The sequence below is a fragment of the Anser brachyrhynchus genome (assembly GCF_964034855.1).
Source record: "Anser brachyrhynchus genome assembly, chromosome: 7".
NCBI lineage: Eukaryota > Metazoa > Chordata > Aves > Anseriformes > Anatidae > Anser > Anser brachyrhynchus.
In genome coordinates this window covers 10,922,855-10,948,272 of record NC_137701.1, presented here as the reverse complement: position 1 = coordinate 10,948,272, position 25,418 = coordinate 10,922,855, and the positions used below count along the sequence as shown (strand labels likewise).

The 25,418-nt window shown below is 47.1% G+C and overlaps 1 long non-coding RNA gene across 1 annotated transcript; it reads left to right on the top strand.

The window, feature by feature from the left end:
• The first annotated feature begins 6,514 nt into the window (after positions 1 to 6,514).
• On the top strand, positions 6,515 to 9,573 carry LOC308197756. Its single transcript, XR_013953246.1, has 2 exons — positions 6,515 to 6,660; positions 8,931 to 9,573. It is a non-coding gene; the product is annotated as an uncharacterized lncRNA (long non-coding RNA).
• The last annotated feature ends 15,845 nt before the right edge of the window (positions 9,574 to 25,418 follow it).

Sequence of the window (25,418 nt, the reverse complement as noted above, 5' to 3'; positions counted from 1 at the left end):
GGACTCTGAAGGCAAAAAATGCCTCCCTGCTTGGCAAATCCCCTGAGAGCCTGCCATAGCTTTTTGCCAAAAGAAGCTATAAACAGAGGTAAACAGGTAGTTGATAACAGATATCCTTATTTTCCAGACAAATGCCCTTTCTCTCTTAATTTCTTCCAAGCTCCGCCTCAATATCTTGCATCCTTCAGAACTCGCTTTGCTAATGGCGTATCATTACCTCTATTTTATCAGGTGGTGTTTTTATCTGCTAGCCCAGTCCTTTTCTTTCTCCTTGTCTACACTTCACCTCAAAAAAGACCTTGCCAAGTGTTTAAAACCCCGTGTCAATCACTAATATTTTCTACATATGAAAAGGAGAACAATTTGTATTCAAATGTTACTTCCCGACTTAGACATTTGTTTCCCACCCCAGTTTCAAAATGGGCATTAATTTAAGAGTGTTTCTTATATGTACTCTGTTAAACTAAATTATAACTTTTTTTTTTTTCCAGCAGAAATTTGAAATTATTGATAATGAGACTTTTGGACAAATACATTTGAAATGCTGATACTTGAAAGACTTGAAAAATATGGGTAAGGCTGACAACTTGTTTTAGAAATTAGAAAGTTAGAGATTGGTTGTGATTCTTGGAAGGGACTTATTTATCCCTACTTCCTTCTGGTTCTCTCCACCAACACACTGTGTTCTCAGTGCTGATGGAAATCCAACAAACATTATATCAAATCCTCCTTCTTCTTCCCCCGACATTGATGCTGATGTAAGTCTGCTCCTGATCCTTGCCAGGCTGCTGTGTGTGCTGCTGCTGGCTCTTGCTCAGTGGAGATGCCCAGGCTTCCTTCTGAAAGCACTGCCACACAAAACCCAAAAAGCATGCGGGTCCTATAACTTCCTTGGAGTCAGCCAGCCTTGCATTTTCCACAGCAGGCTAATGCCACACTGGTTTAAAAGCTGCAGTGCTGGAAGGCAAACAAAGAAGAGGATTAGACCAAACTAGCTCCAGAGCACACATCACACATACTAATGTCGTGTTGAAACAGGAGAAGGCTGCAAAAACACTGCCCGTGCTTCACTGCTTTCTGAAACCCTGCCTCCTTTTGCCCATCAGATAGGGTGTATTCTGCATTGCTAAAGGAACCAAGCTAACGAGATTATAGTTTATCGCTTTGGAAAATAAAACAGTACCACTGGAAGCATACAACTTGTACAGGAATGGTGATTGGCCATCTGTATGATCACTGGACTCTCCTCCTGAGATTGTTTAGGGGAAAGCACTCAGCCTTGCCAGCGCTTCCACATAGATGGGTCTGCATCTCCAAGCAACAGCCTCGAGCCATTTGACAGTCTGAATTTCATCTCAGCCAAGAGATGGCAGAAGAAAAGTCAGCCTTGGTGAGCAACAAATGTGCAAGATTCAAATTTGGTGTTTCAAATATCATGCATTGTCTTGTATTGAACTGCCGGTGTGGCTGGGTCTGGCTGCATGGCAAAAATTTGCATTATTCAGGATTTTCCCCAAAGGCTGCCATCATATCACACCACCAGATGTGGGGTGTCAGAGGCAGACAGTCTGCAGAGGGGAAAACCTCTGCAGTAGTCCTCATTACTGATCCTGTGGACACCTGTAAGAAGAGTTGTGGAGTCCACTTGCTTCGCCCCACCTCTGGAGCTGTTTCCCACCACTTTTCCCCCCTGCCTGTTTCAGTGCCTGTTTCTGCCAGTTTTAAAAAAGTAGTTTCACGGTTGCATTTCTTTATCTTTGTTCTGCATGAAATCCCCTGCTATGCAGAGCAGACAGTGCTGCCGGAGAGAGAGAGATCTCTGGAAAGAAAGAGTATTCCCCCACTGCCATCGCTGCTGGGTAGTGCAGGGGCTATCTCAGCAGCCCTTAACTACTAGCTCAGCAGTAGTTCCAGTGCAGCAAGAACAGTTGTTAGCACACCGTGCCTCTACGGTGGGCTTAGTGTGTAAGGATTTAACCAGTTGTGGTTTGTTTCCTTATTGATGCGCTACAGGTCTGGTTTATGGGGTCAGGGAATACAGCAGCACACAGCACGTAGCTCCTTTCAGCCCTTCTGTGAGGAGGTTTTGCTTTTTGCCACCAGCAAAGTTGGGTGAAAAGGGATTGGGGACCCCAAAGCACCAAAGCCAGGGGCACGAGCCCCAGCACCACGTATGGCATTGCTCCCAGCTGGCTGTCAGACAGCACGTGGGCTGGTGTTTCTGCGCTGGAAATTCCTGTCATTTATGGACTTTTGACTCAGTTATTTTTGGAAAACATTAGCTCTAGCTTGGAGTCCTGCCTAACGACTCCTGCTGGAGCATTGGTAATTCTCTCTGTTTGGGGAATTCAGAGGCTTCCCTCTCCTGTGTATAAGTTTTATTCACGGGACCTGGTGCCAATCTAAGAGCTAATGGTGGTGCCAGTTTTCCATTAGAAAGCTAACCGTAATCCCCCCTTCTCGCTTTATCCAAACAAACCTGGCGTGCCACATTCCTGTTGTCTGGTGTTACAGCAGAGAAACAGCCCCAGGAAAGCTTAAGTGTGATGTGGAAAGAAGCAGAATACTGGAGGGGAAACTCAGAGGTGTTCAGCTCTGGGAAAATCTGGAAGTCTGGTGCAAAACTCCTGCTGCTGGTGATGGCAGTCCTGGTATTCCCTGGGGTCACAATTTGAGGGCAAATGCTCCCGTGAAGCTCCTGGAAGGTCCCTTTGGGGTTGAGGGTTAGAGGGCAGAGAGGAATGAGAGTAGTTCTGTTTGTTGCCAGCATCACATTTGGCAGAAAGGTCTTCTGGATTAGACCCTTCCCATTTTCTTTATGTTAAACAGTGCTTATGCTTTGCTAGAAGCCCCTAGAAATTTTTTCCTTTGGTTGATACCTCTGCAAGAAGGAGCCTTTTCTGAGCCCAATAATAACTTTGGGCTTTACAGACAGCTTATCGTTCTTTCCTCCAGAAGCTATGGATATTTATGATTATTCTTAATCAGTTTTTAAAATTATTATTATTATTATTTTAATTTATTTCAAAAGTGTGCTAATGCCAAGCTGGGAAGCCCTGGGAGGTAGCTTCCCCTTGGGGACTCTCCCGGTCTCCGCGCCCTCAGGTCAGGAGCAGTGTTTAAAATCCCGGAGTTTTCAACATGAATACCTGTGGGCCCTTTCTTTTCAGTTCACAGCTTTTAAAGAAGTGTCTTAGAAAGACTTTTTTCCCCATCTTCACAGAAAAAGACGAGTTTCTCACCTGCAAGTCGAGAACTGAAGAATTTAAGATACTCCAAATACCTTAGCGCAAGTTTCAAAGCTGAGTGTTGAATTAAAGGGCTTTTCCTTCTCCTCTCCCCCATACGTCTCAGATGAAGCATGTGGGATTTCTCAGCACGGCTGAGGTTTCCGTGGTTCATCCTTGCCAGCCCTCCTGCAAACACCACTGTCCTGCTTGAGTTCTGCACTGGGGGCTACTGGATGGCAGTAGGATTTGAGGATGAAATGGTGGGAAGCTGCTGAAACCAGGTCTCAGCTGGTGCAAAGCCCTGGATCATCTTCCCTGCCCACGCTGGGGATCTGACCGCAGGTGCCCACATTGGTTTGACCTGCTGTAAATGAAACCTGCATCCCGAGGGCTGACTTTCGCCCCGGCAGACACCCGTCCCGCATCCCCAGTAATGAATGGGAGGCTGCAGAGCGCCTGTCAGGGCAGAATTTGCCCTTCAGTGTCAATAACTTCTCCGACGGCCTATTTACGCTTTCATCTCCCGGCTCTTACTGCTGATTTATGCAGCTTGCGGAGCTGAGCGATGTGGCAGCTGCAGGGAGGAGGAGATGAGAACCAGAAACCCCGCAGGCTTCCTAGGAGCCGTGTTCCCCAGCAATAAATCTCCGATGGAGGAAAGCCCGCTCTGATCCCCCATGCGTGCTCTGCTGTGCCGCTCCTGCAGCGGGGACGGGACCCAACACCCAGATGCCGCTCTCCGAAAAGAGACGTGCCTCTTTGTTCCTCTCCTCCCCGGCTTTCCAGCAGGCTGGAGCCAACAACTGTTGGCTGGAAGATGCCGTTGGCTCGCCCGTCTCCTGCCGTATTCAGCTGTCAGCAGCTCCCACCAAGAGGCATTCTTCCTCCGTCACGCATGAGCACGCGCGTGTAGAGCTCCCCAGGGACGGGCTGGAGCGCGTGGGGATCACAAAGGAGCGGGGACCACAAAGAAATGCCATATCTGCCAAGCCCGAGATGGGGGGTACAAATTGCGGCCGATGGAGATGTGCTTCGCCCCATGGAGCTCGTGGAGCTGGGCTGCGAATCTCACCCTGGGGGCTCCGGGATGTCTCCGGCACTGCCGTGGGACGCAGGAGACGTTTTCTCCTTGTGTTGTGTGAGTGAGGGTGGTGGAAGCGGTGGGCAGGATGAGGTTAGGTGATTGCTGTCCCTAAATAAGGTGTGCTGCCTGTCACCTGCACCCGCCGTCACCCTCCTGGTGGTCCCTGGTGGATCACAGGGTGGTGGGATGGAGCTCACCTCACTGTCTCCTCCTAGGACACATCAGTTCAGGACGGGGATGTGCCTCAGCCATGCCCATCTATTTTCATTATTTAAATGAAACAGGAGGGCAGCAATAATGTCCTTTAATGGGGAAACACACCGACGGAGCACAGCAGAACTAATACCACACACACCACTTGTTGCTGTGACTGTTCCCTTTCCCATTCTCCTGAATTACCTACCGAGCATCTCCTAAATTTGCTTGCATACTAAAATAACTGAGTAATCAACTTTTTTTTTTGTTTGTTTTTCAAGGAAATGCGTTTTTCTCTAAATTGGAAGGCCTTCTCCCATTTGTGGTTTTCTTTATCAGATTACCAATTTGCTTTCCCAAAGGGATTACAAGCTATATACCAGGATCTCTATGCAGGGGAGCAGATAAACAATTGAAACATGCAAATTGCTTGAATTTTCAGTGGGTTAAAATAAGCTGTAGTGAAAAAAAAAAGTTTTTTGTTTTGTTTTGTTTTGTTTTTTTAACCGGCTTCTTACTGAATGAACAGTCTGGCTTCTGGCATCTGAACTTTTAACATGGAAAGGAAAACCTACAGCTGTTAGCACAGAGGCTGGCAATGTTTTCTCTCCTTTCTGGTGTTGTTAGATCTCTCACCTCCTGGGGTGGGTTTGCTTGGGCCCTCACCCCATCTCCTGACACTTCCCCATGGCCTTCTCCAATCCTGCCCTGCAAATGGGAGAGGGTTTTTCTCAGAGCGAAAAAGCAGTTCTGTCCAAGCAGAAGGATGTCCATCCAGGAGGATGTTTCAAGGAGGACGTCTCTGGAGAGGATCCTAGGGAAGGTTTTCTTTCCTCCAATGGGGAATTTTGGTGGTGCTGGTGAGAAACGTGGGGTTTCATCTGCAGCCACCATGTGTCACCTGCCAGGTTTGGTTTGTGGGGTTATACATGGCCCAAGAATGGCCTTGGCAATGCTGGTGTGGGTCCCACGTGCACGTGGCACTCACAAGGTGACAGGGATAAAACATTTTTCCCACTACAGACTTGCTATCCACATCTAAACCAGAGGTGGCATCTGTAGACCTGGCTATGGATGGGGTGCAGATGGTCCATATCGTGCCTCCTCCTTCTGGCTGCTGAAAATCACCAGAGGCTCCCCTGGGACTGGGATTTAACACCCGGCTCGTGCTCAGGATTGCTCAGCTTGTGCCCTTCAGCTGTTCCTGCTCGTGGTCTGTCCCCAACAAACCCATGCTCGGGGTGTGCACCTCCAGCAGCACAGGGTTGAAGACCCTGGGAACACCCAGAAGAGGCACAGGGCTTCCCCCAGGTACTCCTCAGCTTGGGTAAGGGAAGGAAACCCCTCCTCCTGAGTCCCAAATCCAGGCTTTGGGGTCGGGGCTGTCCATTTATAATAATCTGTAGGCTCACTCTGCTCTTCTAGAGAAGAGAGCTGGCACGGTTTCAGTGCAGAAGTTGAAGTTCAGGGTTAAGAAACCAAGCGGAGTTAGCGCCCTGCTGATTTCTGATTCCCGAAGGCCTTCAGTCTATTAATTTCTGAGAAAAAAAAATAATAAAAGAAGGTGAATTGAAATAAAGAAAAGTGGTGCAGTCCAGCCCGAGCCCCATGCCTGGGGAGCCGGGAAAAATGCGTCCCATCTCTTGGTGCGATGCCACGAGGCAGGCAGAGCTCATCCATCATGCTGAGGCACGCACCCCAGCCTTCTAATTAGCAAATATAACCGGGGGTTTTGGAGCTCAAACTGGTTCTGACCTGTATTTTTTAATTAAGGCATTTTTTAATATAACCCCTGCTTCGGGTCATCTGATAATACTGATCTGGATGTAATGCCTAACCTTCTTAACCCAAGACTGTTACTTCTGCACTTTAATGCCAGTCCTACAGAAACATTACCCCGTAAATTAGACGCCAGGTACTCAGAGGAGCAGGGCCAGCTGCGCATTATAATGCTTTTAAGGAATAATTGGATGGGCCCTGATGATGGGCTCCCAGCTGACGGTCTGAGGCCTCCTATAAAAGCACAAAATGCTTATGTTTTTCTTGTTAATGCTGTCTCGTTCCTGTTTGGTCTGTTCGCCATGGGGTCAGAAGGGGGTCCTGGCTTCCCCTTGGCAATCCCACGCGTGGTGGCAGCTTGCACCGAGCAAGGTCAGTGCCTGCAGGTACCATCCCTGATCTTTGCTCTCTGTCAGCATCCCAAATGCCCTCACGGTCACCTATTCCCCTGGTTTCTTGGAAAGCCGTGAGGAATTGGGGTTTCTGTGGGTCTGGCTTTGGCTGCACAAAGTCCCTGAGGCAGCAGGCGAGGCTGAGCTCAGATGTTTGATAAGCTTTGCCTGCACAAAAGCCTGGTGGAGGAGATCCTTGTTCCTATTAGCAGATAGAGCAATTGATGAAGTCAGGGGATTAACAAAACAAAACTGAGCACTGTACGGTTTTATGGGAGCCTTTTTATGGGTCTTTACTTATTCTGTGTTATTCTGTGCATAGCAGAATTGCAGGGAGAAATGCTAATTCAGTGTTTTATATAGGGGAAACAGCATGCTAAGTGCATTCCTTAAGTCTGTCCAGAAACCACCTCCTGCAAAAATTCATGAAAAGCACATGTAATGCCTTGTCAAGCTTGGCTCTTTTATCTGGGATAGCTAAAATATTTTCTCTAGAGGAAGAAAGGTTGCAGGCTGGCTTTTTTCTTTGCCTCTTTCTGGATAAAGATCTCCCGAAGGTGGGGAAAAACACCCTGCTGCATCTGAGAGGCAAGAAGGGGCTCTCAGCCCCTCAGTGCCCAGTGGTACCAGGGGATTATAAGTGGTCTCTGGGGTTGCATTTCATTTCTCTGTCACTTGTGAGCAGGCTGCTCGTACTGGGAGTTGTTTCCTGCCCACCAGTTCTTGTAACATTCTTAGGAGTGACCAGCACGGTGTAACGAGGCAGAGAAAAATTTCCTTGACATCTTAAAAAAAAAAATAAATAAATAATTGAATGAAAGAGCCTCAACACTCCAAATCATTCCCACCAGCTCTCCAAAGCACAGCGGTTCAAACATTTGTGGCTCAATTTACCACCTATCTGACGAAGGCAGGAGTGTTTATGACACATTCTCTGCATTCCCATGCTGGAAGTGCTGTAAAATTGGACTTTTCCCCTTTGTATGCGATGCAGAGAATGACTCACATCTGGAAAATTTACCTTACAGCTCAGCACTGAGCTCTCCTTATAGCATCTTACCTAAAGGAAAACTCAGGCACGGCCGGATCCTGGGCACGGCCACACTGACGGTGTGGGTGTGCAAATGAGCTGTGGTGTAATTAGGGTTAGTTCAAGGCGGGGTAATGGCAAAAAACAGAGAGACATGGGCTTTTGTGGGGACTCTGCAGGCTCTAGCAAGTGAGAACTGGTAAAAAAGACATTAGGTGATGCTGAAGGGTCCTGTGGTCGCGGTTATCCGTGCCCAGCATGGCTGGGTGAAAGTTGTTTGTGACTGCAGCCCAGCCAGCTACAGGGATGTTGAGCTGAAGGCACGATGTCTCCATTGGGTTGGTGCTTTTTAAAGATGAGGGTTTTATCTATTAGAGTGGACGTCCAAAGGATCTTGTGCATTTGTTCTCAGCTTTCTCTCAGGTTTGTGTCTGTCATGCAGAGGTGGATTACAAGTTATTGGACTTGATGTAGGAATTTCTGGGTGAAAAGCACGACCTGCCCTAATGCAAGGGGCCAGGCTGTGTGTTTCTAATGATTTCTTCCTGCTTCCAAAGCTTCTGATTAACTCGGTGTCCTTTCCCACAAGCTGGGAGCCGAGCCCAGGGGGTGACGTTCCACGCGACTCACCAGTTAATTCCACCTTCGTTCCTGCATGCCGCTTAATTGTGAGGTCTTAATTGGTCCTGATGCCTTGCAGTGGCCTCACTGTGCAGAAAGAAGAATCTCTCCTTTCCCAAACACCCTCTCCTCTCAAGACAGCAGCCCCAGCTTCCCATCAAACCTGCCCTGTATACAGCACTACTGCTCTTCCATCTCCAGTGTAGGTGCTCCTGTGCCTCCTGGTGCTGTAGGAGGGTGTCACGACTCGTTATGTCACATCAGGTGATGTGGCGGAGCAATATGAGCTCATCTGATGTGGCAGCAGCCGTCCTGAAATTAAAGAAAAAAGGTTCTCTGTGCAACAAAGAGCACATCTGTTTCGTGGCACAATTCAAATTAACATGGGGGAATTCGCTGCATCTCGGGTGTCTTCCACAGTGACGTGCCACATAGAAATGCAGCCATGGAAAGCTTTTTATGAAAGTTCATCAACCAGAGAGGTTTAAAATCACCTCTTTTGTTGTTTTTTAATAATAAAAAAAATTCTGATGTCAATTTCCTACCTTTGGCTGATTGTGCCATATTTGCGCTTGCGCTGATTGTGGTTTTATGAACAGGAATTGCAGGGCTGTGAATCTCTATACCGATGTCGCACCTTGGGACCTGCTGGAGGCTATGGAGGGGACTGACAGTGCTACAACGTGAGCTGAACTGCACAAACCAGGAGCTGGGCAGGAGGATCTCCTGGGGAATTAAAAGCTTAATCCCTGAGGATGCGACACAGGGGCCATTTCCAAGGCGAGGAGGCACGGGGAGGCTGCTGCTTGGGTTGCAGAGATGTCTTTAAGCCTGCTCCAGATGGCAGCCCGGCCTCACAAAGCTCACTGTCTCCCTTGCAAAGACAAAGCTGGAGGGAATAAGGGTCTGGTGGGGGCCTGGAGGAGAGGGTTTCACCCTTTAAACCACGGCCTGTGTTCCCCTAGCTGTCACCAGGTGCTTTGCCGAAATCATTGCGGCACATCCCCTGTGTCAAAGAGCAATAAAAAGCTCTCCAAGTACTGTTTTTTTCCCCTCCTCTTAATCACAACTGAGTATATCTCTTGTGTGGCTTAAGTGTGGAAAATAAGTTTTGAGCCTCCCCGAGATCTGCAGAGATTTCAGAACCCAGCAAATCATCCCTGCAGGGACTTGGGGCAGAGTGAGTGACACTCGCCCTCCTGTGCCTCTGTTTCCCCGCTTGTTGTGATGACAGCAATGACATGAGGGGGTCACCCCATTCACTGCACAGCCCGTGGTGTGCCCAGAAGACTACGTATGTGCAGGCTGTGTGTACATGCAGGGTGAGCCTCAGCTTGGCTTATTGCTGTTAGGAACTGGGAAACTCTTTGAAATGGGAGGAATTTGCAATGCTCTAAAATCCACACGAAAAAATGTCTTTCTCAATTTGGTCTCAGTGGTATCACCATGTTCAAGTGGCTGCTCAGTAGGAGTAAATACAATTAGGGTTAAGGTAGGAGAGACCAAGCAAATAAATCCAGCATGTTGAAATTCAGTTTGAAGGAAGGGCACTAAACAAAATAATTACTCATCTGGGTGAGGAGGGTAACTGGAGGCACCAGGTGAAACCAGCAGGAGCCAAGGGTGAGACAGAACCTGCTCCCTTTCTATCCGAGAATGTGTTTCTTTATTTTTGAAGCTGTTTCACCACGTTTCAACCCTTTTCATTTCACTTCCCCCCTGTTCCAGCCAGGCTGAAGCTCTGAATACACCTTAGCAGGTTTTGTTCATGGGGGTCACCCCCAAAAGAGTTGGGGGGCAGAACAAGAGAGCATCCTGCCTCCGCTCCCATGGCAAACCTTAACTTTACGCTCAGCTCTCACCCGTGTGGCTGCCCCAGCCTGGAAGAAGAATAGCTGAAGCCGTGGTTTTGGCAGGAGCTGGCTGTTCCCTGCTGCCCTGCGGTGGGCTGGCATCTGCGCCCACCTGCCCTCCCACCTCCCCCAAGGGAAAACATCAAAACATTTCTCCATTTTCACTCCTGCCACTCTGACCATTCCCCTCGTCCTTGCTGGGTGGCTTGTGGTCTGCATGGGGTTGTGTTGTACCCTATGATATACAGAAATACCGTGGCTAACACCCAGTTTTCTTATCAAGCCCTGTGTGGTTTCCTTCTCCCCTGTTCCCTCCAGGCTCCCAGGGTTTGGGTCCGGGAGGCAGCTGGAGGCAATCTAACAGCTCCCTGCCTTAAAGAAGTGGAGGTTTCCCTTTTTTTATCATCTTGCTCTTGTCCTGCACTCCCTCTGTTTATCTCGTGCTGGCTTCAGCGCTCGTTGGACCTGGCAAAAAAGAGATCCAAAAAAAACACTGAGCAGTTTTCTGCTGGGCTCGTGAGCTAAAGCAGCTCCGAGTGTCTGGACGAGGAGCCCATCTCTGGAGCCTGTTGCTATTCGCGTTGCTGGCAAAGCTCCTGCTGACTTCAAACGGGAGCAGGCCCCGAGCAGGACCCGTGGTGCGTGTCCTTCGGCTGCCCCGAAAAGGCTGCCCCAAATTTACAGCGGGTGTCATTGAGGAAATTGTGCTGGGACTGCATCCTCGTCCTGCAGCTCTGCAGGAGCCTTGCTGGGACAAATCCTTCTGCGTCCACGCCGCTCCCCGGCCATTTCCCTTGCTCAGCTCCCTCCCTCCCCTGACTCCTGCTCTTCTGTTCTTGGTTTTTGGGGGATTAGGAGTCCGCCGTGGGCTCGCAGCCATAAGCACCTGGAGCAGCGTGTTGAGCCTCGGGGTATTCTGCATGACGTGCAGCTTAAAAGCAGATTTATGTCAACAGCAGCCGTGCGGTGCTCGGTTTCGCAAAAACCACAGGCTTTTCCCCCAGTGCTGAGAGGCAGGGAAGGTTAAACTGTTCAACCACAGCCTCCTTTGGCCATCTGCAAAACCCCTGCCCCTCCACCTTTTGCAATGGGATTTAATGGGAAGCCTTTGAAGGTGACACGCTGGGAGGCTCCTGGGCTTTGACCGGGAGAGGAATGTATCCAGCTCCACCTTCAGCGAGTCCGGAAAGAGATTTATTTCTTTTTAACTACCATGTACACAGGTTGTGACGTTTGCTTCACCCCATGGAAAAATACCCCGAAAATCTTGTGTCTGATGCTCAATGCATGTGGATGTCTCTGGTGGCTGGGTACAGCCATTCTCTGCTGTTCCTGAGGCCTCCAGTAGCTTTTATTGGGTATGGAGGGAGCTAATTGCATCCTTTCAGCTTCTTTTTCTTTTCTGTCATTTGCCAACTTTGCTGTGATGTTGGTCAGAGAGTTTGAATGGGGAGGGCTCTGCTAATTAAACTGGGAGAGATGCCTTTTTGGGCATGCAAACTCCTGGAGCTGGAGGAAAGAGGACTTTATGTGACACAGGAATGGGACCAAGAGGGTGCAGCTCAGGTGTCAGCACCAGAAGAGTTTTGCATTTTGGTGTGTAAACTGGTGGCAGGTGGGGCTGGCTGGAGAAAGGACCCGGTTCCCTTCTGGGTGAGCGTGCAAAGAAAGAGGAGGAAGAAAGGCAATGAACAAGTAGGTTTTGTTTTCCCAAGGGCTTTTCCTGGACGGAGTATTTCAGCTTCACCTTTTTCCTGATGGCTGCAGGAAGTGAGTTCAGCAGTTTCTCAGGGCTCGGCTCTTCAAGTTTTCCAACAGAAAGACGTTGCTTTTTTTCAAGACTACTTTCCCCCTTAGACAAAAAGCATATTGCCCAGGGAAAGATTCTAATTTTACACTTTTTAAGGTGGAGAAGCTCCCTTCAGCACCTTTCTAGCGGGCTTTCCCAGCAAGTGTGCTCTCACCAGCTCCCTGGGGTGTTTGGCAGTGCCCCCGAGCACGGCTCGCTGCAGCCACCTACACCCTGATACACCTCTGGTCTGGCACAGACCAGTGCCTTCATGACGATGTTAACCATAGGATAAAAGGAAGATGGGTGTCAGGCTACAATCAAGCTGCAGGGGAGTATCATAATTACAGATACTGTTTTTATCCCTGCCTCTTTGCCCCATCCTACACCTCCAGCCAGACAGAGAAAGCCAAGTCCCCTCAACACTTTGCCAAACTCCCCTCTTCGGGATAATGGAAAGAATGGGGCCTCGTTGGGTTTGATTCCTATGGAAATGGCACACGTTTCTCATTCTGCAGAAGCCCAGCGTAAGCTCAGCTGCCAGACTTTTACAAGAGGAATTTGCTAGGCGTGTGTGATTCACGGTTCAGACTGCTGCTTCGCCCCAGCAGGGATTTCGGAGCAGCCGTTGCCGTGCTGGAGGCTGTCACGCATGGCTTGATGCGAAGGAAGGGTGTGCTTCCCTGTGGCTTGGCACTACCTTCCTCAAAGAAAATCCCGGAGCGGGGAAAGATGCGTGATATCAATCTTCTCCCACGGCCATGAGGATCTAATCTCCCAAGGGAGTGGTCGAGCTGGAAGTCAAGCTCCATGAGCTCCGCGCTTCTTGGGGTGCAAGGCAAGCCCACCTTTGCTAATTTAATTTAATCTCTGCTAATGGTGGTGGCCCTCTCCCTCTGGCTGATGGCCACCTGCTCCTCTTGTCATGCGGCACCACAAACCATCAGATGCTGAGATGCTCCAAATGCCAAGGTGTTCCCCCAGTCTGGTCCAATTCCACCATTAAAGCAGGTTTTTTCCCTTCTGCCTGCTCCTGGAGGGATGCTGTCGTGGCACACGGGCACCCTGACTCTTGGGCACCCTGACTCTTGGGCACCCGTGTTTTGTTCTAACAGAGCTTCCTCCCTCTAACACATCTTTTACCTTCCTCCCTCTTCTGGGATTTTATTTGTGTATATCTAAATATCTGTATGGATATTTATATACTTATATATCTGCATTATCTATCTGTATATTTATATAAATACATATCTGCACCTATCTGTATGCATATTTATATACATAGATATCTGCATGTGTGTATATTTATATAAATACATATCTACATCTAGCTGTGTGTATATTTATATACATACGTATCTGCCTCTATGTATATTTATCTAAATACATATCTGCACATATCTATCTCTATGTATATTTATTTGCCCTCTTTCTGCACTCCTTTGCTTTCTCAACATGTTGAGTTTTATTAAGCTCGATGCTCCCAGGTTTCCTCCGCCAGAGTATTAAAAATACAGGAGTGAGGCACCTCTGTCCACACTCAAACACAGCCATGAAATGATGCTTGAGGATGGAGGAGAGACATCCAGTGCTGAGAACTGATGCTCTCTGGCCTGTTTTGGCTGTGAGAGTTCCCCTTGGCTCTTTCGGTTAATGCGGCAAAGCCCTTGAGAGCATCACCCCCCCGGCACCTTTGCAGCCGCAGCAGGCAGAAGCTGCAGTGGATAACAGCAGTGAATGCTCCTCATCCATCCAAAACCAAGCTAAACCCTCCCAAAACATGACCCCTCTGTGCTCACCAGCCCCTTGGCTGGGCTGGAAGGAGCCGGGCGGCAGATGGTGGGGATCTCCTCGTGCAGGGAGGAAAGGGGAAAGCGTTTTCTAAACAAAATCCTCCCTCATGTCCTGCAGTTTCCTGAAACCGCTCGTTTGTGAGCTACAGATATTTATGTATCCCGTTGTGCATGTGTATGTGTGTATCTATAAATATATAGATATTTATGTGTGTAAGCATGTGTATACACACAATGTTTTATTCTGCTACGAGTGCATTGCTGTCATTTCAGCAATAGCAGCAGTACCGTGGGCAGAAAAAGCTTTATTGTCAGAGCTCAGCCTTGCAAATATCGTGATTTTTTTTTTTTGATGTCAGAATATTGGTGGCTTCTTTAATGTCTTGTAAGGACACTTGATGCTAACCATTCGTATTATCTCATCCATATGCACTCCAGCTATCAAATTAATCTACTTTGATTTTCATGCCTTTTATTAGCCCATTAGCAGAAACCACATGCCTACTTAGATTAGAGAAATCATTTTACAGATGTTTTTCCTGTACTCCTGGGCATCCAGTCCTGGCTGAGGCAGGATACGGGGCTACCCACGCTGCTTCTTACCGAGGATGTAAATGTTTGAGCCACTGCCTCTTACAGGAGCCCCAAAGAAAACAAACAAAGAAACAAAACAACAACAACAAAAACTAATGACTGTATTTACTGCAGATCAGTGCTGTTTTCTTTACTGGAACCTTGCTCAAAGCAAAATTGCAGATTCAGAAAAAAAATGGGGTTACACGACCATACCCTTCCCCAAAAGGTTTGCATCAGTCTTGGTGGGGATCCAGTGTTGTTTTGCTGTATGCTATCACTAACGCAAGAAACCCTGAGAGGACAAAATCCAGCTGCAGTATTTTCCTTATTTTAGTATGTCTGTCTCATCCAAACGCAATAAGAAGGAGGCTGAAGGGGCGTGCATTTGCCTTCACATGTGTTACGCTAGATCAGATTATCAGTTCTTCAAAAGCCTGCATGAAACTCCTCAGTGCAGGTGCGCACGTGGTCTCAGAGGATGTTTCTTCTGTATCTTTGCTAAATTGATCATTTGTATCTCATGTCTACCTGTGCATAAGTTCTTTTGAGCTGCCTAAATGTTCCTTCTCCAATAAAAAACAGATAATTTCTTCAATGATGTGGGGGGCAGGACAGCTGGAGATGAGTCAAGAGCCAGCACCTGACAACACCGGTAGGTGTTGGGAGGCAGTGTGGCAACACAGGGTGATTTTGGAGGGGCTGAAGGCTGGGACGACATTTGGGTGGGAGAAAATAGACTTGTCCCAGCTCACAGGACTGTGCTGCAGGGCACAAAGAAGGGCTGGAGCAGGGCAAGGCCAGGCAGGGAGGCAGGAGAAGCAGCGAGGGAAAGGATCTCCAACCCACAGGTGAGCAAGAAGTTGATGAGCATTCAACAGCACCTCTGTAGGGCTTGTGACAGCCTGGCCTGGCTCCTTCAGGAAAGAAAACCCAAGGCCTGGCCCAGGGATGTCAAAGCAGATGCCAAGAGGAGGTGTTGCCAAGGACATTTTTCACGTCTGAGCAAGCTCCCTTCTCACAGGGAAAGACGAGGCGATTTTCCCCTGACTTTCCCTCTGGGTCTGAGGTTTGCTTTTGTGGATTTTAAGGCAAGTTTGTTTACTGCAGCTAATCTAAATATTGTGCTGCGTGTGTATTCAAATCTATATGCAAAAGTGATGATTGTTTGCCTGATCTATTTTTCTCCTCCTACAAGCAATTTGCTCACTTACTTCGGTATAAATCAGGAGTGAGTTCCCCAGCATTGACAAATTCTGGGTTCATATAACCCCTGCGGGGGAAGAACCGGGCTCTCTGTGTTTATAAACAGTGAGAGAAAATATATATCTCTGCACACAGAGTTTACATTCCACGTGGGCTCCCTTGCCATGGTGTCCAATAAAAGGAGAAATGCATTTCTTTTCAGAAAGCACTGGAAACATCTGGCTGGGTGGCACCACCACTAAATCCCATATGTGGAATCCGAAGGAGGTCAAGCTCGATACGGCAGCCCCATTAATTTTTGGGGTGTTTGCTAGGGACTAACAAGCTCCCTGATTAAATAAAATTAATCAAAACCAGGAAAATATGTGTTGGGGGCTCTCAGAAAAAGGCCTTGGATGGGTGGAACTTACTAATTAAATTGGAAGGCGTTCAGCATTCTTGATTTGTCATGGTTATCTATGCATGGTTGTCATCCCGTGCAATTCCTAATTCACCTGGAAGAATTTTTGGCAGGTTCCTAATAGGGTGAGGTTCAGATAAATGATTTTAATCTTTTAAATATTACTGTTATCTGCTCTCCTGTTCCAGCATTTCCCCTTCCTTCACTAGGAGTCAAAGCTGTCTCAGTGCTGCCTGTTATAAAAAGGCTTCGTCTTAACAGTGGTTAGGAACAGACTGGAGATGGGGAAAGGGAAACTTATTATCTACAATGGGGAGAAAGCAGACAAAAATAGTTCATGTATGCATGGAGACTAAATAGGGGCTTCTGCATCTTGGGCTAGCCAGTCTGCAAGACCCTCCCATCTTTCTGACGTGGTTTATCTTTTTGCACATAACATAATGATGATGGCCATGCTGCTCTTGATTGTCCACAATGCTCCAAATTTTCCATGTATCTCTGATCAGATTGAAAGGATGAAAGGCCATAAACCAAATCCAACTATGTGCATAAAGACCAAAGACCTCTGTGGTCAAGTGTTAAAGTGTTCTTTCTAGCAAAAACAGGTGTAAGACCATAAAATAGACTTTCCTGAATTATTTTGAGGGCAGCTGTGTGCAAAAGGATGGAAAAGGTTGAAGAAAATGTGTATCACTTTGACCCCACAGGGAATTTATAAGTCAGCAACTGGATGTGCAGAGGACAAACTTCTCTGTGCCCACCCCAAATCCTTCCAATGGACAGAGTGTGCCTCTGGCACGAGGCCACATGTAATTTGACTTATTGACAACCTAAGGCCCTGTTTATGTTTAAATTTCATTTTTCCTATGTTGGACTATGGCTAACCACTCTAAATCTTTTACAAAAATCTCAGCTTTCCCACAGAAATTGAGAAGTAAATTTAAGGCTTCCCTTCCCTCCCACCCAAAAAACAAACAAACAAACACCACCAAGCCACTTCTGCAAAATGAAATGTTTCATTTCATGCTTGTGATTCCCCTGGCATGCCTGGATGAGACAACTCAGTGCTTATGAATGGGGCTATTCTGGCTGGAAAAGATGTTAATCAAGCTTTTTGGGCTTTATTGACTTACTGTTTCTGTAACCAAGCTGATTCATGCACTGTTAATTCTTGCTGGTTGCACAAATTCACATTTGTCACTTCTGTACTAATGGGATTGTTAAAGGTACGCAGAGTAGCACAACTGTCTCAGATACATCTTCGCAAAAGAGACTGCACTCAACAGTCCTTGACTTTGAGATACCCAGGGGAGAAAAATATTTTTAAAAGATTTCCAAATGTCCCAGACTAGCACAGATCTCTAATTTACCTTTGCAGGTGATGGGCATGATCACGATAGACTTTCTAGGTACTACAGCAGGGTCTTGTTGTCTGCACAGTGACAGGTTAAGTTGCTTGTGTCTAGCCAACATCTCAGGCCCTATTTTTTCATCCTTGCTTTTCTGCAATTCTAAAGTCAGCCCGAGGGGGGCCAGTGCTCATCTTTCACCCCCAAGGAATATTTTTCTCTGGAATTGGTAGTTTGGCTCCTGCTCATTTCATGGCTCTTCATCACACAGTGGTGTCTTCACTGGCGCATTGGCTTGGCCATCTATGATCCCTGCCCTTAGAAATGTGCAGTGGAAATCTATTTGGCTAACAAATGAGGTGATTCTTCCTTCTCTAACATCCTCACTTTTTTTATGTTTGTTTGGTTTTTGGTTTGGTTTGGATTTTTTAACAGCTTGTGGATGGGAGAGAAAGCTGACTCTCCACTGGGCACAGCCTTCCCATCCCATCACCAGCTCCCCCTACAACATTGTTGATAAATGAAACTCAGTGCTGGGTGCTTATGGTCCTGCTGGGATGACTGACCCGAGCACATTCCCTTTTATGAATGAGGACAAAGAGAAGATTTAGTGGAAGTCACCAGACTCACGCTTCTTCCCAGGTTTTACCAATAGCTGTTAAACGCACGTGGGGCATGCTGCTGGTCATGAACCCTAAGGGCCGGGCCTTGGCTGCAAAGCTCCCTAAAGAAGGAATTTTCCCACTACTAATCTTTTTGGCATGGAACTTGGCCTCTCTCGATGCAATTGTTAGTTTTATCCATCGCCGAATGCTCTGCAGTGCAAGCTGGGTGGTCCTTAAGATGTTGCATGCAATTAACGTGGGCTGTCCTGGGGGGAGGAGAGGTATTTTCGGGGAGGAACATGTTAGTGCGGGGCCAGCCAAATTCCTCTGAAGCTGCTACGGCAGCAATGAGGGAACTGAAGCCTCCCCGTGTGTCCTCACATGGCTCGACGGAGGTGAACTGGAAGGGGATGTCTTGTTCAGAGGCCCACATTTGCCGACCCGTGGTCTTTCTTCCCGAGAAAGTGAGATGTGGGGCTGTCAGTCCTGTCAGGAGGGCCTTGGGTCAACAATCTTATTGGGCTGGTCTTGTCAGAAGTGGACGTGATGGTTTTGACCTCAAAGCCCCCATCTGAGAAGCCAGTGTGATGACCCAGGGATTTAGGGCTGGATATGAAGGTATTTACACTCCACTGGGGAACACCACTATGGGCATCGCTCCCTCCAGCCTGCTTTACAGAAGCAAGCTCTTCCAACCAAAATTTGGAGGGCTTTGGCAAACACGAGTGCTGAGCAAACCCACCTGCCATGGGCAGAGCTGAGCCCTCACTTTCTGAACCCACCTCTGACCAAGGAGAGGTGCCACCAGCCCCACGTCTCGTTGAAAGCCCCCCATCTCCTTCTTTAAAGGAGAATTGAGGCTGGAAATTATCTTCAGCAAGGGACTGCTATTTTTTCCAACTTCTCTGCTCTGCCCTGCCATGCCTTTTTTTCTTCCCCCCCCCCCCCCCCCCCCCGAAAGCATTTTACCAACAACTGATTCAGTTTTGCAGCATCCCGTGGCAGCTGTAAATGGTAATAGATCACTGCTCGATTTCCGTCTTCTTTTCTTCAGTCTGAAAAACCTCAACTAGTTAGCAGCAAACCAGGAGGAGAAGACGGGTTAATGAAACATGTAATTGAAAAAGAAGGGAAAAAAAATAAAATCTCCATCTGTGTGAAATATTATGGCCATAGAAGTCCCCACGCACTGGGAGATGTATTAGTGGCAGGTAGGAAAAATCACCCCAGGTGTTCAGTGGCTACTCGGGGGGATGTGGCAGCTCTCTCCAGCCTGGCCCAGCACCACTGGCAGCACCAGCCCGTCCTGCTGGGGATGTTGCCTTGCTATTTATAGCATTTTTTTTCCTTCTTTTTCTTCCATATAATTTTCCATCTCCCCACCAGAAATTGAAAAAGAGGAGGGGGAAAGGGGATTTGATGCCTTTCACATCCATCTCAGCTGTGATGGGCACAGTTAAGATGTCCCAGCAGTGGGGGAAACAGGGATTTTTGGTCAACCTTTAACTCTACACCCAAAAAATGACAATCCCAGAGGCAACGTTAACTCTTCCACTGCTTCCTCTAGTGAGAGAAATGACTGGCCTACAGTTTTTAAGCAGAAATATGGCAAGTTAACACCAGATCCACAGCCCAGCCCTAGCACTGGGTGTCTTGCTCTGTCCTAGGAGGAGAGCGGCTAGGAGCTGAGCTCAAGGCCTTTCCTCCCTGATGTCTCACTTGTGTTGAGATGAAGAATTTAACAACCTCTCTCCTGCCAATACATTTTGCCTGGCCGGCATAGCATAAACATTTCTTAGTCATTCAGCACCTTGCTAAGCACGAAAGCGAGCAGGGAGGTTTGGGGAGCTTGTGTGGGCCTGGCTGGAACAGTGTGAGAGGGAAAAAATAATAAAAAAGGTGAAAAACGTCCCAGATCCAGGAAGGATGAAGAGCTTGGAAAGGTTTCTGCAGGTGGGGGAGGACTGGGTTAAGCAGATTTAGGCTGTTTCATTTAGTGAGGAGCAGAGTAAGAGGTGCCCTGATGGGGTTTATGAAATGGTGAGCAGAGGTCAGGCAACCACTCCTACTGACCAGCTCGTACATTTTACTGAAAGCCTGTGCTACTCGAAGGGAGGGGGAAATATGAAATAAAATGTGTAAGGTGGGAAATAAACCTGTTTTGCAAGTACATGCCCGTGCTCCAGCTGCTCCTGCTGGGTCTCCCCCGTTGGGGTGCAGGAGCTGGCATGTGTGCTTTGCCCTGCTAATGATGCTGCCTCGATCCCTGCTTATTCCCCTACTGACTCTGGGGACCCTCTGCTGCACTCTCAGCTGTGTTTTGATCTTCTCCAATAAGAAAAGAAAATAAACTTGTGCCTCTCATCTGCTGAAGCTGCTTGCTGGATTGGGGACGAGAGATGGGTTTCTCCACCTTGTCCCAAATGAAGGCTTTGCTGCTTGTTGCTCTAAGATTTGTATCGTGGCATCTGCCTAATGAGGGCTCCCTGGGGAGGGATATTTAAAACAAATGAACAGGAGCTTCTCGAAAGCAGTTTTTTGAGTAGTGGGTTGGGGCAGCAGGTCTGGGAGCAGAGCACAGCTGTGGGAATGGGACAGGGAGACAGGGCAGAGGGGCCACAGTGCCATGCTGAGCTGTATTGTGCCAAATTGGGTGTCTATATCTATACCTATACCTATACCTATACCATCTGTCATCTATCTATATCTATATCATCTATATCTGTGTCTATATCTATATCTAATCTTAATCTACATCTATGTCTATTTTTCTATCTATAAAATGCAGAAAATTGGCACTGCTAAGACCATTCAGGTGGAGTTAAACTAAGCGTGGTATAGCCTGTCATATAATATCTTCTTACAGAAGCTAAGCATAAATCATTTTGATGGAAGTATTTTAACCACCTGGGCCCATTGTTCCAACACTGTGTTTAATCGAGTTCTGGAAGTAACTAACTCGGCTGTGTTTCATCTCACCTTTGGAAAGTTTTGACGTAGTTTTGTCAGGAGCAGAAGTGAGATGACAGGTCTGTCTGTGGACAAATGTTCTCTTCACTAGGTCAGTTGTTCACCAGCAAACACCAGGGAAAATCTCGTGCTATAAAACCAAAAATTCTTTCCCCCAGTCATAAATTTATGGGGCCAAGTTTTGTCTTCTCAACATGCTTGGTACCTACTCTTTGCGGCAAATGTTGGATTTGAATGGCTCAACCATCAGTATCCTTCCATCTTCAGTATTAAAAAAAATGTGTTGGGAGAAGATGGATGCACATTTTTATAATGACCCTTGTTTCATTTAAAAACAAGAAGCATTTGCCAAGTGGTATTTGTTATGGCAAAACTTTAAAAATAAATATTTTTTTAAAAAAGGGAAAAAGGAAGAAAGAAATGTAACTGAGCCTCTGAAACCTCAAAAAAGTTGTGTGATTGTTTTTGGCAGGAAATGAAAAAAGTTCCTTTTCCCTGATATTTTTCTCTTTCTTTTTACTTTATTTTTTCTGAAGCCAATGTAATTTCCTGACTACCTCTAATCTGAGCAGAATAATCAAAAGGGAAAGAAGACAAACTGGGATAGCTCCTTCCTGTAAGGAAATGATTTCCAAGCTTTATTTGAATGCACGATAGCTCTGTGTGCCTTATTGATGTCCCTCCAAAATAGGAAGAAGTACTATTTTGCAAAGGTTCTTGTTCCAGAAAGAGGGATGGGAATGGAGGAAAGAGAAATAATGGGGTTATATGGGGTTATATGCAGACATACATAAGGGTATATAAGACCCAGCCCTGGAGACTAGCTAGGGAGAGAAAGCGCTGGTGCAATTTTTCCTTTGTTTGACTGCACATTGATATAATCCAAGTAGTTTTTTATTTTTCACATCATACCCTGGCTTGTATGTTTGGGAGTATGATGCTCAGAGCAATTGCTCTTATTATCCGATTAATATGGCTGGCTCTTCCCTTAAAGGCAAAATTATGGGAGTAATTAAAACTTGCTCAGTTTGCAAAGGGAAAAGGGATTGCAGCTTGCAAAACGGGCTGAAACATCAACAGCAGTTACTGGAAGGAGAGCCAAGCAGAAGAAGGAAATGCTTACCCCCAAAACTGCTATTCTCTGGGCCGTCCTTCCAAAAGGATGCAAAACTTTGGCCTCGAGACATCTATAGAGATCTGCTGTGGTCTAGTTTGGTCGGAAATTAGGTTTCAGAAAGGATTTGGACTCAGCCTTGTAACATTGTTGAAAAATGGTCTTAGACTGGACGATGACAGCTTTTGCTAGTGGTACTTGTGGTCTTGGCTCAGACCAGGACTGCAGCAGAAAAACGTTGGAAGATCTGTTGCTTGCTTAAGTTCTCAGCCACATCTGAAGTGGTATTATGAAACTCATCTGATCCGGGTTCCCACATTAAAACAGGAGTCAACTGATCCAGTTTCAGGGCATCTCATCCAAACCACAGTTCATTTTAAGAAGATTGGATTTGTAGCTCTAGTTTCAGGCCGCTTATGATAGGAAAATGACTTTTACTTTGGATGACCCCCAGGATTTTCTCTATCTTCCAGGCTGCTCCTTTGAAGGATTGTGCATAGCATAGAGCAGGGGGGAATCCTGGTATATCAGCTCCTAGGTTTGGTCTGCATAATCCAATTGCTTCTGCTTTCAGCTAAGTCAAACTCACTGCTAGGGGAAAGCAGAAAACGTTGCACGTGTTCTTTGGAAAGTCAAAGCAACCCGCACGTGAACAAAGCCCGTCTCCTATAGACTTGGCAAAGGAGCCCCACACTCACAAGCAGAGGGCCCACAGCCTACTGCAAACACCCCTCCAGCACCCCTTATTCAAACCCTGCTTCTCATTATCATTTCTAGCCTCAGAAATTCCCCCCTGAGTCGTGGCGGGATCTAAAGAAAAGAAAATGTAATACTTACATAACTTCTCAACAACATGGGTTTTGGTCAGTTTCATGCTGTTGTTGTACGAAAAAGAGCAAACACTGAAGAAATGTTTATTTTAATGCCCTTGTGGAACCACACTCCCATCCCTGGAAAAAGCCAGCAACAATTAATGTATGTTACTCACGTATAAGTACAAACAGGCTTATTTAAACAGAATGTTCAGTATTGGTGGATGCTGCAGAAATATGGCATTTCATAATAGAGTGATTTGACTTGTAAAACACCCACAAAACATCGAAAACCATTCTGGTGTTCGCAGGGGGAAACAAAGGCTTTGGACACATTTTGAATTTTTTCCTCGTTTTGCCAATACTAAAAACTCAGTGATGTATTTATGTTTGCCATATTGTGGGATTGTCTTCAGAGCCTTTAAAAAAGAAGAAAAAAAAAGGGCTATGTTTTCCAGACACGGGACCTCAGCTTTCTAGTTTAAACTGGGGTCTAAAAGTGGCAGCTTTTCACAGGAAAATGTGAAAACCTTCTTCCAACAGAGAAAATCAGGGCAGTTATCAGTCCTGGGCCCTCCGATACGGCACAAAGAGGTACTGTGAGCAGGGTTCTCCAGAAAGCAGATGATGGATAAGCCTCACTGATGCGAATCCCTGACCCAGTTTCCGCAGCAGACTGGCTAAGGAGTATGAAAGTGCTGCCGAGTTTGGAGAAAAGGCTCTGCAGGCAGACCAGGACATGAAGGCTCACGACAAACTCTGTGTCTCCACCACCCCCTTCTACCCTCTGACCATCCTTTCTCCCACGTGAGGTTCTTGGGCAGCACCAATTCGTCCCCTGGGTTTGCAAGGAGCTGGCACGTCCTTCCATCCATCCCATTTTGGGTATGGAAAATGGGAGACTGGGGGGACGCTAATATTTTTGCTATCCCCTAGTGCTGGGCTGGGGGTCCATGACATCTGGCTGAGAGCCTCCCCAAGCCACGGCACATTGAGAATGGGGGCTGAGATGAAACCTGCTTTATAGCATGAGCGTAAGCAGCTCCTGAGTCAGCTGCCCTGGGGGCTGGAGGCTGCTCCATCACTTGAGATCACTTGGCTCGGTGCTTGATGTGCTCTTCCAAACGTAACTGTTAGTACAGGGGCTGCTTATTGGGTTTCTCTGCGTGCATTTGTGTGGTAGGGAAGATTAATTCTCCCTGCTGCAGGGGTCACTGGATGAGGCCATGCAGAGGGTCTCACTAGGACAGGGGGTTCAGAAAGGTGCAGGGACACCAGACCCCCAACTCCAACATGAAAGCAAGAAGGGAAATGAGTGCCTTATCCTGCTCCCCCCTGGACTGCCACATAAATTCCAGTGTTCAGAAACATGTGTCTCCCTTTTGGCCTTGCAAAGTGCAAATCTAGGATCTCGCCAAGTGAAAATACTCCTTCAAGTGCCCGTTTCATTCTCCTAGAGTATTCTTCAGACCCAGCAGCAATCTCTCCTCCAACACAGATTTAACATTAGGAGTCTGTAGGCTCCAACTCAGCAAAACACCAGGTCATCGGCTGTGCTCATGCATTCGTAACTCGCTCCCTCCTTATATCTTATTGGACACTTGGGCCCTTGGGAGACGGCTGTTTGGAGCAAGGACCTGAGTTGGTTTTTTTTCTGTTTGCTTTGCTTGCTGTCCAAATCAATAATAGGTTAAAGATGTCCCACTGATTAGCCATAACATCCCGACAGCTCTATTTGTTCTGTCACAGTAGATATCAGGGTCCTGGGGTGCTAAGGAAAGAGGACACCAGCTCTGCCACAAGGAGAGGCTTCTAGTCTTAAGAAAAGGGGTGGCAAGATGAAGTGGCCTTAAAAATGGACTGGTGGCCTGGGTTTCCCCATCTATTAAGGGAGAGATGGCTGAAAAACTGTAACAGGTAGAAAACATATGGAGGGGAAAATTATATGTGAATTGGAGGCCTTGAGTCCAAGAAGGAGGTGCCGTGCCCTTGGGAGAGATGTGGGTGAGAAAGGACGAGCTTGAGACGTGTTGTTATGTATGAAACCACTGAAGAAGTGACCTTCAGCACCTGAAGAACTGCGCAGAAGTTCATTTAAACCTATCAAACACGTGCAAAGCTTCACGTCAGTCCCTCTGCTTTCTATCCTGCACCCTTACTGCAAACCCGAGGGTGTTCAGATCTCCTCTCTGTGCCCCACTCCCCAGCCTCTTGTGTCTGAAAGCATAAGGAATAGCATAATTTTCCACAAGGAATTGGGGCTGCCCAGTGGTCTGCATCTGGCGGGCTCTGCACACTTCAGAACAGAAAAAAAAATGACAGATCTGTCCAACTCAATATCTATCTGTGGGCATATATACACACACATAAAAAATGTGTATGTATAAATATTATATATATGAGGAAGCTTGTCTGGAACCGCAGCATGCAACTTTTCTCTGTCAGCAGGCTTTCCCCCAAGCTGGGCTTACACATGGGGACCAGATGTGGCCATCCAAAAAGATTTGTTCATTTCTATGCTCCCTCTTTTTTCCCCCTCCTGCTTAAGTACAGCATGAGACATATGGGCCAACCTTCCATCTGAGGCTAAGTGGAAACCAAGAGTGATTGCTTACAATGCCAT